Source organism: Cloeon dipterum, chromosome 3 (assembly GCF_949628265.1).
Source record: "Cloeon dipterum chromosome 3, ieCloDipt1.1, whole genome shotgun sequence".
NCBI classification, from domain to species: Eukaryota; Metazoa; Arthropoda; class Insecta; order Ephemeroptera; family Baetidae; genus Cloeon; species Cloeon dipterum.
In genome coordinates this window covers 17460707-17473417 of record NC_088788.1, presented here as the reverse complement: position 1 = coordinate 17473417, position 12711 = coordinate 17460707, and the positions used below count along the sequence as shown (strand labels likewise).

The window sequence follows — 12711 nt, the reverse complement described above, 5'->3', positions numbered from 1 at the left end:
GTGGGTGATTTAATTTTAGATACAATATAAGCTGGAATCAAGTAATTTTATGACTTGAAGCGACACTTCTTTCTCTCCTGTTTGGAGCAAAAAACTGTTTTTGACATGTTCAAAGCTTAGATAAAATCAGACCAACTATTTCCCAATATTTGATTAAATCTTTTTGGTTTTTGACTCTTACAACTCTTTTAAAAAGCTTTAAATGGCAATATTATTGAAAATTTGTGAGTCTATATCGTCAAGAAAATCACTTCTGGTGGAATGGGTAAATACACTGATTTAAATAAAGTTAAACTTTTTTCCGAAAATCTTAATCCTTGATGATTGTCAATTCTCCCAGTTTACTTCCACTTCAGTAATGCAACTGTGCAATTTAGATGGGAAAATCTAAATAAAAATGCTCAAATCATTCGCTGTTAAAATGACAGCACAGAGTTTTATTTGTTTATTTTCTCGAACGATTGGTTGAACCAATTTTGGATAAAGTCAGATGTGAAACATTGGTTTACAAATGGAGCGCACCTTCTAATCCAGAAATTTGATAAATTTTCGTTACCGTTCGATAATTTGCTTAAGGTATATTGACCGTTATTTATGGTTCACTAAGATCCATGTAATTTAAAAGTCAACATTTTTACAATTTTCAAACTGCCATATAATTTCCTAAAAAGTGGTCGCATTTTAATTAATCTAACTTTTTATTTTTGGAATCTTCTCAGCGAGACGAATCAAATAATGTGAAAGACTTTTCCAAAATTACAGAATTAAGAAAAAAAATCAATGCCTAAAATGAGGCGGCTTGCTTCTAAGGTAGTTATGAAATGAAATAAAGCCTTATTTGGGCATTTTTTGTTGCAGGTTGTGTATCATTGCTGGTAAAAACGAATCGTTATTTTAAAACGGATTTTCCAGGAAAATGGGGGAAGAAAATTTTCCTAGAATATATTGAACGAATTTGCCAAGATTTCTCCACTATAGCACTCAGAACCGCTAAATTACAAAACCTTGTGTAGCCCCCGGTGTATTTTGTCAAATATATGTTCGATTTTTTCAATTTTAAAACAGATAATAACTATTGGGAGTATCCAAAATTTGAGATTTGAATATGAAAATTTTCTTTGCCAAAGTTTCATCCAACTTAAAACTGATGGAAAGATAAAATTATTTTTTTCCTATTGAAACATGTGCTCTCCTTATTAATTTTCTTCGAACATCAAGTCTGTTCATAGATTAAGAGTATTTTATTTCTGCAGTATATAGAGTGCGATTTAGAGGACTTGCAGCAAGTTTTAGAATCGCTGGCTGCTTTAGAAATTCCCTTTGAGCCCGATTGCACAGGGTTCAGGCAATAACTCTAGTTTGCGCGTGTATATTTCGGTGGAAAAGTCCGCTTTCCTCTCTCTTCCACCCCCGGCAGCACCGAGAGCATGTATATGTGTATTTTTTCCTGTTTGCTCACGCACTCAGCGGCACTCATTCTACGCGTCTCTTGGCCGATGCCATTGTGAATACGTAGTGCGTGCAAAGCGGGCCTGACACTTTTAATAAAACAGCTTGTTAGCAGGCTCCGCGCGAGTTGTTTAATTCCCATCAGTGCCAATTCTCGATTCGTTCTTGCAAATTTCAGCAGACAGACGCAGACAAACAGACACGCTTTTTCCCTCTCTCGTCTGCGCAGCGCGGAATTTCGCTTCAAATGGTTTCATTTATCGTTTCGCAGCTGAAATTAGAGCCGAAAAACGCGCGTAAATATTTACAAGTGCGTTTGTGTTGTTTTCGGATTGAGTGTTTGTTTGCTTTTCTGCCCGCCGATACGCGGGCCTGGACCTGTTGATGGGGTGGCAGAGCTGCGAAAGGACAATCAAACGAATGAATTGGGCTCATGCATTTATTTATGAGAGGCTCTTTCCCTCCCAAAGAAACCAACCGCTTGGCGTGTTGTCGTGTGAAAATGGAATTGAAAGCTGGAGGACGCTTTGATGCAGCCGTAAATGAATTGCCAATGGAGAAAAGGTCTGGAGAGCTTCCATTCGCAATTGCACTTTGGAGTGCATGAAACTCTTTTCTTATTTAAGGAAATAGATAAAATTTAATCAAGTTAACTGCAAACACTTGCTGATGTGTGGTCAATGGAGCCTACGAGAGCATCCTTTTTTAAAAACTAAAGATCTGATTTGATATAAAATAAACTAGTGCTCCAATAGACAACCCGTTTTAAAAAATGATTTAAGTAACATTGAAAAATTGTTTGTGCCAGTGCCAATCGATTCCTGACGTTTAGTAGACGAACTACCCAAGTCGAAAATTCAACACGACGTTGGAAAATCAAAAAGTAGATTGATTTCTTGAGCCTGATTTTTGTGTATTTTTTTAGTTAAAATTTTTTTAAAATAAACTAAGAAGAACATTAAAGAAAAAAATGGCCAGTTGCTGGCACTAAAAGAATAGATAGTTAATCCTCTCTCTTTTAGGCTTCTATGTCAAACAGATCATCTCAAGTGAAGAGACGAGAAGAAAAGAGTTGATCAGGACGGATTCATCAGAGGTTGCAGCAACCAGAGCGAGCGTGTCTTGGTGCGGAAACGTGAGCTATGGCTGTTGGCGTTGTTGTTGTGACAAAATTAGTTTTTGGTTCAAAATTCGTTGCGAATAACAAGGGACGCCGTGAGTCATGTTGACTCGCGCTCGCTGACTCGGAACGTGTGAATCATCTTTTTGTAAAGGGTTGCCGCTCCGACGCAACTTATTTGTTTTATTCACTCAGACGAAGCAGCGCTGGTCTATTTCGGCGCACAGGTGAGCTCGGAAATCTGCAAAATTTATCATGTGTTGGCAGACAGCGCGGTCGTGTGACTCCTCGCTGCCTCTAATTTATATCATTGGCTCCAACGCTTTTATTATGCAATCCAGACCCTGTTAATTGTGTCAATGGCGGCCTGCTTAAACAGATATTTAATTTGACACAGACACGCGTCGGACGCCACCTAAAATCATTTCTTTGACGCTATATTATGTCTATACATTGCTGCCAAAATTTTGTGTTGATGATCTAATAATAGGATTTTTAAATATGTGTTGAATCTACGTCAAATGATGAAAAAATAATACATATAAGAGGTCTATATTCTACTTCAAATAATAATGAAAAGTGTGGATTGATAATAGAGAAACAATCGCAATTAATTTAAATTGTTGACTAAGGTTAGCAGTTGTTGATCAAACTATTATTATTTTTAATAATAATCTCAATAATGAAAACAATATTCAAATGTAAAACACTTAAATTTCAGCTTTTGCCAAATTTCTCGAAATTATTATTAATTCGTCATTAATTTGTTCCTTATTGAATTCGATTCCTCTCGGCGTGCGAGTGTTGAGGACAAAATTCTTTCTGGTGAAATAAATCAAACTTTACAAGAGGGAGACTGTAAAATATTATAAACGTTGCAATTTTTTTACATTGAATATTAAAAAAAAAATCTTCGCAATTAATATTAATGATTTAAATGAAACAATTTAACTGTGCGTGACTTTTTCAAGAAAATAAACTCCGCCATTGCAGTGTGCGTATATTTTCCTGGCGTCAATTTTTTGTTGAGTTTGATTATAACATCGTTATGGAGCAATTTGTTAGTGCAAATGCATTCTTCTCTTCTCGCGCGGCGTACTGACGTCAATTTGCAACATTTATCTGCATCCCGGGTTCATTTGCATGTCTTGTTAGTAACACAAGATCCGCGTGAGCTGCACGGCTCATGTGAGAATTGTGTTGCAAATTGGACGTCTTCGCGAGATATGGCATCTTATTTGCATTGCTTGTCATTTTTTCTTCTCTTTTTTGCTCCTGCATCCACTGCATCTTCTCCACTGTACTGCGGCGCAATTTCCAAGGTGTGCCTTAAATTAATCCTGCGTCTCCTGCGTGACCTCCCGTTTAAAGTGAGTATATACTGCAAGGTGGGAAAAGTAAATCTACCTTTACCTTAAATATTATGTGAGAAACTAGTAAAGTGCTTATCCAGGTTGCTCTTTAAACTTACGAAAAAACCAGTTCCAAATTTTGCATTACTTATTTAAAAATCAGGACACATTTCACCAGAAGGAAAATTTACCTCGCATAATTATGGGACAACAACAAGCTAGGAATCAAGTGAAAAACCAATGAAAAACTATTTAATTTTGTTATAAAAATTTGGCAAAAACTAAAATTTAACTTTTATTGTGGTCCCAATTTCAGCAGTGCACATTGAAGAGATAAATCCGAAAATAGATTTATAAGTAGACGAATAATTATTGTTTTTTGTGATCCACATTACACACCTCTTATCAGCAGGGCATATTTAGTTTGGTTCAATACCCCATAAATATTTTTTGTTTTTATTGCGGTTATAAATCTCCCCACCAATTCGTCCAGGTTTAAAGGTTTCAGTGATACAGGTATAGATATAGATGGTCTTTGCAGCGTAAACTAAATTAATCCAATTACATGCTACGCAGCCATAAAATTTGGCGAAGGACAAATATACAGCCTTTTTGCAGATATATATTACAGTTTGAATTGCGGTGAGCACCGCATGTGCAGGTGGAAGGAGGTGTCTGCGCAGTTCTGCGCAGTTTCTCCGTCAGGCGCGCAGAGGTGAAAGTACCTTTTGACGTCAGCAAGTAGGTCAATCCAGCTCTTCTTGAGCACCGGCGCTGAATCGCGATTATAAGCGGCTCGGTGGTCTAGGGGTATGATTCTCGCTTAGGGTGCGAGAGGTCCCGGGTTCAAATCCCGGCCGAGCCCAGTTTCCTTTTTACTTTTTCTACTAAATCTTACTCAACGAAATAATGATATAAATTACAATCATTTCCTGCATTTTGTAGCGAAACTTTTTAGCTAAAAATTGTATATTTAAAAATGAGCAGTAGTTCCTTTTTTCAACTTACTTTCAACTCCATGAAAAATTTCCTTGCAACCTTTCGTAATAAATTGCAAAAGTCAAATATTGTACTTTTAAAACGATAATATTTATATAAACTCCTGGGATAATTCTCTAAGCTAGTTTTCGTAGGGATAGAGAAAATTAAAAAAGGTATAGAGAAGATATTGCGCTTAATTTTTGGCTGCAAACTGATTAATCTCTGTGAATTTAATTATTACAATTTGTGATCAAAATGATTTGTTAGCACTTCAGAAGAATAAATTGAAACTCTTCAATTCACAGAGGATATTTCTGATTGGTTTTAAGCACATCATTATTATGTTGAAAACTAGCAGCAATTTTATTTTGATTAATCGAATAGTTGTTTTGAAATGCACTGATACAAAAATTGAAACCTTACGCAATGCATTACTACGTGCTCTCTGGCGCGGCGTGACAAGCAAAGTTTTCTGCAGCTTCCGCGGCGCAGGACACAAAAGCAAAAATTTCATTAGCTCTCACGTGTCGTTGGGTGCACAATTTTTTCGCTTTGAGCTGTATGAAAAGTGCTGACAAAAGATCGATTTAAATATTTATGAAAGCGGGGCAAAAATTAAATTTGCAGCAAGCACAAACACGATGTGTGCGGCAACGGCATTTTAATTAATTCCGTCCTCAGGTAGAGCAGAGAGCAGAGTGGTATTAATTTAAATTGCCTCCGCAATTTGGCCGCCTCTCGAAAGGGTATGCATCACGTTTGAAACGGCACAAATTAAAATTCATTCGCAAGTTCAGTTGTTAATCCGAGGGAAATTTGCATTTTTTTCGGGCGGAAGCATGAAAATATAAAATGTGGGGCAATAAAAGCAGAGGAAATCGCGCCCACTCGTTCTGTTCTCACCCCCTGCCAAAAATGGCACGCTGCCCTGCGGCTCCCCGGAGCGAATATAGGGGATGATCGAGAGCCGGAATTCAAAACAAACAACATAATCTTTTTGAGACGAGCGTGACGCTGGCGGAATATTCAAATTTATTTCTATACGTTATTTTTCGCTGGGCAGTCTGTCTGCATTGCCGTATTATTTTATTTTGACTCTCTATGTACTGCTCAAACTTTCTTCTATAGTACCATATAATAGTGCAAGCATATGTACAAGTCTTTTGCACATCCTTTCATTTGATACAAACAGGCCTGCAACACCCAGCAGTGAGTTGGCACTCGCGCCATTGAATCGCGGCCAAATCTCGTGTCACAGAGGAGGCAAACGATCCTTCTTGCCGTGCCGAGAATCTGCTTCGAAATTCGGTTTCCAAGCCGCGTTGCAGACATCGTGGCTGCCGAGAACAGCAACGTCTTATTGAGATCAGTAAATTCAAAAGACATCTTTAAAGTTGAAATGAAAAGAATGTTTCTGTAGAAAAATGAACAACCCGAGGAAGCTGCCTTTAATTTTAACTAGAAAATTAGGAAAACCTCGAATGCATCCTTCATTGGCATCTAACAAGGATGAACTATTTTTGATAATTTACTAGTTCAAATTTCAACTTCCTGTCCGTACACACAAAATATGAATTAATTTCCCAGCTCCCCTATGAGCTGGGAATTTTTCTCATTTTTTTAATATAAGGTTTGATTTAATCGATCATTTGCAGTCAGCATATTAACAACAAAATTTTCTGTTCTCTTAACAGAATTTATGATTGAAATGTAGGAAATATCTGTCAATGAAGAAGGCCTCATAAAGTTTCGCCTGAAAAATTCATGTAGATCGACTAAAAAGACCAGAACACGTCGTGCAATTGGAGTTCGTGTTGCCAGAGTCTGTCTACCGCGGCGGCGATGAAATTTTCATGCCATATGCAAATTAGGCAGATACTCGGCAATTGCACACGCGATTTTGTGCGCCGGCGAGGGCGCATTGAAAAGTGCAAATACCTGCTGCACGGCAGATGGGCAATAAAATTAAATCAGCGGCCAATAAAGGTGACTGCGCGCAAGGGTCGAGACACACAACACACTCACTACTGAGCCACAAATGTATCCGGGACGACAAATGCACGCGCGCAGCAAGGGCTTTTATCTAAATTGAAAATGCACCGTCCGCAGCTAGGACACTTTCAACCCCATAAATTCCAGTCTGCAGCCGCAAACAGAAACAAAAACAGGCGCGCCCTCGCTGCTCTCAACCCTGATTGCGCGACTAGTGCGCGCACTAACTGATAATTAGCTGGATTAAAGCAAATTACCTTTGATCACTTCAATAAACTCTGCGAGGCCCAAGCTGGCGAAATTATAATTACACTAAGTTGCATCTGCGCTAATAAGGAGCAGGTAAAAATTACTAATCATGTAAAAATGTAATCAAAATTTAAATTTCCGCACTGGCAAATTAGGAAATATAAAAGGGCTTAAAAATATTTTAAATTATCCTAGAACCTTTGTGAATTACCACTCCGTACCTAATTACTAAATTAAAAGAGCATTATATATATATATATATATATATATATATATATATATATATATATGTAGCGGTACAACAACGCGGTCCTGCTTTTTGTTGGAAGCCAACAATTGTCGGCGGTTTGAATTATTGTAATTTTGCATTATTGTTTAACAGCAGAAAGATGATTTTAAAATAAGAATTCAGTTTTCGTCCGTCAGCCACACGGTGCTGACGTGATTCGTTTAATAGTGCAGAACCCGATTCAAAGGGGTGAGTCCAACCGTCAGTAGCAAAAGAATTTATCACTTATTATTGTAAAACAATTTCAGTTCTGGTATTTGATTAAGTATCCGATCGGATTTCCAACTACTGTAACCAATCCACCAACAAATTCTTCATCTGAATTCATCGGTCCTCATCATTTCAACTCTTTCTATCCCCCAAATATATATATATATATATATATATATATATATATATATATATATATATATATATATATATATATATAAATTAAATGTCAAAGAATACAAAATCCAGATATTTATAAAAGTTTTTATTTAATGGAATTAAATATTATGTCAATTTAAGGATGGAGAGTAAGTAGCCCTTAAACCCTTAAGCTGGTCAGAGGAGTTCAAGATGAGTCTAATTTTTTGTAGTTTTTGCAATTCTGATGGTTAGAACCCGAAATTTAGAGTTGACAATATTTGTAAAACACGAAAAATTAGATAAATTGGTATATTTTTCGAGTTTTGAAGTCGAATTTCTCGAGTACGGTTATTCCCAATATTATAATTAGAAACCAACAGAAGTGACCTCTGATCTTGACATAGGACATAAAATTTGGAAATTGTTTGATTGGGCGCGGCGAGAGGAATCCAAAGAAAACCTTCATTTTCAAATTGAGCTTCGTGGAGATGAGTAACTCATGAGGTCTCATAGTTATCCAAAGTTAAAAAACCTTAAAACCCGTAAAAAGTAATATTTTTGGCAATTTTTTTATGAAACCTTACTGGTTGTTAGTGTAAATTTCGTTGAGTATGCTTGACCTCTTGCCAATTTTGACCACCAACCCTTGACTATATTGTAATTTCTCATATTGCCTCATTTCCTAACTTGTTTAATTCCTAGTTGACAAAATGGGAATTCCAAATCTTAAGATTGTTTTACCTGGCCAGTGGTAGAGTGGTTGCGTTGCTTGCATTGCTGCCTTTAAAATGCTCGGTCAGTATCCATTTTGCCTGACAGGTATCCTGACACTCTCGATCATGCGGCGAATGCACGGCGTTTTAATTGAAAGACCTCGGTGGCGACCGTCGTTTCTACACATGACACAAATGATGGTCTTGCAAATGAGTGCATAGTTATGCGCGATTTGTTCTTCGTTTGAAAATATTTAATCCCATTTAAAAAATGGATTAGATTTTCATCTAGAGAAATCCAGATAATCCCGAGGAAAGTGAACCGGCTGATATGTTAGTCAACAGGAGAAGCATTCTAATTTGTCAAGCCTTATCTCTGCGCCTTGACAAATTTGCGGTGAGTGAGCGGTGTATTTTGTGCTGTAGCGCTCACGTCACGGGCCAAAACAAGAGATTTACTCTTTCGGAGCGGAGTGGATTTTTCTCCACCGCTCTCTCGGTCTGATTATTTTCCGCCGGTGTCCCCGCGGGATTGGAAACGACTTTTGCCTTGAATGGCACAAATTGCACGATCACAGGTGGACCGAGCTCCCCGGGGGTGGCCCTCGGAGGCCCTCGCGACGGCCGCCTCCGAGCCGAGCTTCAACTTGCCAATTATTTTCCAGCCGGGAGACCAGTGTTCCCGGCTGGAGACACAATTGAACTACATAAAAATCAGTTGGGGGTCCGAGAACTCCGGATGGCGAGTCTGCAGCGACGACGAATTCCTGCGGTGCCGATCTGCATTCGCGGAAGCTGCCTGCATGCAGCTTTTTGCGACATAAAGAATGTGGCTCAATTGCTGGAATATATTTTTTTGCCACTGATGTTGGCTACTAACAAATTAAATTTCCCAAATGAAATTTGCCATCAGCAGATTGCTTCCCATTTGTCGTCACTTTTTGCGGCTGACTTTGCCTTTTGAACAAACTAACCACTCTGCACTTTCAAAGTGACCTTTGAAGAATAGGCCAATCACGCCCCCGATTTCTCAAGAGGATCAGATGCAAAAAACCTGAGTCTGCGTCAGTCAGCATCAATATAAAAGGAGTGTCGCAGTGTGATGAATTAAATATAATTGCCGTCGGACGGACACACAGGTCAGTCGGGCGCATTAAATATTTTCCTTTGGCCCTTTCCTTCGCCGGCTGTACGATAAATAAAACCACCCCAATCGCACGTGACCGCTGCACCACCGCACATCTAATTCATCCCTAATTCGGCTTATACATGCCGCACACACGTGACCAAATTTCGTTTCTATTCCTACACATGCCTGCCGATGAAATCGCCTCTCTGTACGTTTATTTATTTTTATCGGCCAGCGAATTCTGAATTAATTCGAACACACACACACACACACATGACCCATCCGTTCACTACGTGCTGCGTCCTACGAAAATGCTGTAGGTATTTTGGAAAATTTTGTTTTTGGTAGGACTGTGAAATTTAGACGGTTATGGCTGTTTTTTTTAACAGTGAGCTTTCAAGTGTTGCGAGATCATCAAATAATCACATTTTAAGACTTAAAATGGTCTAAAAATTGTCAAGTGATTGTAACCGCCACCGGTTCCATTGCTGAAATCAGGTGTAAAGCATTCCGGTTGAGATTTTCCAGCCCAAATATTGTTTATAGTCTGTTTTTATAGAGATCTTAGCAGCGTAATTTCAGGCGGTGGCTTGTTGAACTGGCTGCAACCAAATTTTGTCCTAGCGGCGGCTGGTGACTGGCGCGGCTGACTCCCTTTTATAGTTGAAGTTTGATGGTGCACGAAGTGCCGGAGGCCAAATGTTTTCTCCAGTAATTATTTGTTTTTTCGACGGGCGAATCGCGTATCGGGCGCTGATTGGCCAAATTCTTGGTGGTTGGCAGCTGACCACTCTTGACCCAAAATTTGCCGGCAGCTACGGCGCAGTTCGGCTGCCAGAGGCCTCTATTATTAGTCAAAAATTCTATTTTTAGCAAAAATATTCGATTTCATTGCAAAAATTTAGGGATTGAAATCCATAATTCAGTACCAAGAAATCAACTTAACACAAAAACTGAGTTTTGATGTAAATAATCTTAGTTTCTTGTAATTTATTATTCGTTTATATCTATTTCTACACATCATAAATTCTTAAATAAAATAATAAAATAAAAAGATCCAAACAGTATCTAACATGTTCAGAAAATTAATTTATTTGAAAATTTTCAATATCATGAATGTTTTTAATAAACAATTTTAAGGAAGTGAAGGAAGTATATTTCTTAGTAAATGGCCATCCACCTGTTTCATTTTGACAAGGAAATAAAAAAGTCTATTTTACATGGTTAGTTGTTGAACTTTACCTATTAATGTAATTTGAATTACACTATTAGAGAATTTTCTACAAAATGTTGCTTCAATCAACTTATTCTTCCAAAAGAATGAAACTAAATAATAAGGACAAATGCCATTTTATAAAAGAAAAACGTGTTAATGGTCAAACTTTGACTTTCAACTGTGAGACAGCCATTCAACCGGAAATCATGGCCCGCTGTTTCAAGAGCGCCGGTGACTTTCGTTTATTTATCTGCGAGTGGCGTGTGTGCGCGCGCGGGGCGACCTTCGATCGGGGGCTAATGACAATTTGTAAAAGACTGATTGTGCCAATTGTCAGCACCGGCAGGCACGACGGCGCGCGCGGCGATAAAGAGCTCGCCAGAACAAAGTATGTGCTGAGAGGCAGCGTGATTGGAATGGCGTTTTAATTAGCGACTGTCTTATTGGAAATGCCTCTCGGCGATGTTTTCGAATGTTTAAATGCGCGTGCAGCAGCAGATGAGAGCGCCGGCGAATAAATAGATGCGGCACAAAAGACGCGTTCCTCTTCATCAGAATTTGCCTCCTTGTGCGCTCTTCGTCGCTCAATCGGCCTTCTGTTACGATTCGCAGTGAAGAGCCACTCACTTTCTCCTTTTCTGAATTTTATTTGGAAATTTTAGAAATGATTTGTAGTGCTGAAAAGATATCTTTCCATCGTACAATTCTGAAATATCGTGTGACGGTTATATGGGACAAAACAATTCCTATACAACCAAGTAAAGTTTGAAGTTGACTTTTGCGGCCTGATACAAAGTTTAATTTTGTTATATCGTTCCAGTTGGAAAGAAGATAAATTAAGAATGGACATTGACTGATCTTTTTCCAAAAATCGCATTGGATTGGTAGTTATTTAAACAATTAAATCAGCAACAGGCGTGAAGAACACGCAAATGTGCCTTTAAATTTTAAATAACATGGGTGCCAATTAAAGCTACTAATTTTAGGTCAATTTCAGAAACTTAAAAGCCATAGTAAATAATAAATTGAAAATGAAATTCATCTAGAACAGTTTCTTTTTTACCATTGTAATTTATTTACATACTCTATTTGTTCACATAAACAATGAAATCTCAATTCTGGTTAGTGGAAATACTGTGCAGTAGATTTTTCATCAGAAGTCAACATTTTCAAAGTTAGGATTATTGAAATTTTGTACAACTGGAAGATTTAATTATTTCTGGTTCTTTATCTGGACATTATAAATTGTACTTTTTCAAATCGTTGATCCATTTTATTAAAATTAGAGCCTTTAAATGTTTGATTGAATGAGTAAAGGACATATATTCTTTTTAATTTGGAAAATAATTATTTCCTAAAACAAGCAAATTTCTAAATAATGCAACTTTTTAATTTATTTTAATTAAAAAATCTGAAAATATAAGTATTGTTGAAACATTTTAATGCTTTGTCAATTTAGACCATTTATCATCTCTTAGCTAGCTTTTTCCAAGGGATTTAGACGGGTTTGAGTTCCAAAGACTGTTTTGAATTATTTACAGTGAGTCTCAAATTGAAACTGTGTGATTTGATCTCTCATGGAATGAAAAATTAAACGAGATGCACCGAAAAAATATGCGATCCCATCTTAAATTCCTAGTCCTATAATTAAATTAGACAAAATTTAGCTTTATTAGATTACATTTGGCAAGGCCTGCTCAGTCGGAGTCAGAAGGTTGTCTCTGTCGGGATAGTGGTGCTAATCTCAGCCGTGGCGACTTATGTGTGCTGCGGTGGTGGCGTCCGCGAGAAGGGCCGAATTTGCAAATTGGCGTGTCAAAATCGCTGGCCGATCAAGGTGGTGCTTTCAACAACGGGGCGTGCGAGCACC

The 12711-nt window shown here is 37.8% G+C and overlaps 1 non-coding gene across 1 annotated transcript; it reads left to right on the top strand.

The window, feature by feature from the left end:
• The first annotated feature begins 4714 nt into the window (after positions 1–4714).
• On the top strand, positions 4715–4786 carry TRNAP-AGG (transfer RNA proline (anticodon AGG)). Its single transcript has one exon. It is a non-coding gene; the product is annotated as a tRNA-Pro (tRNA).
• The last annotated feature ends 7925 nt before the right edge of the window (positions 4787–12711 follow it).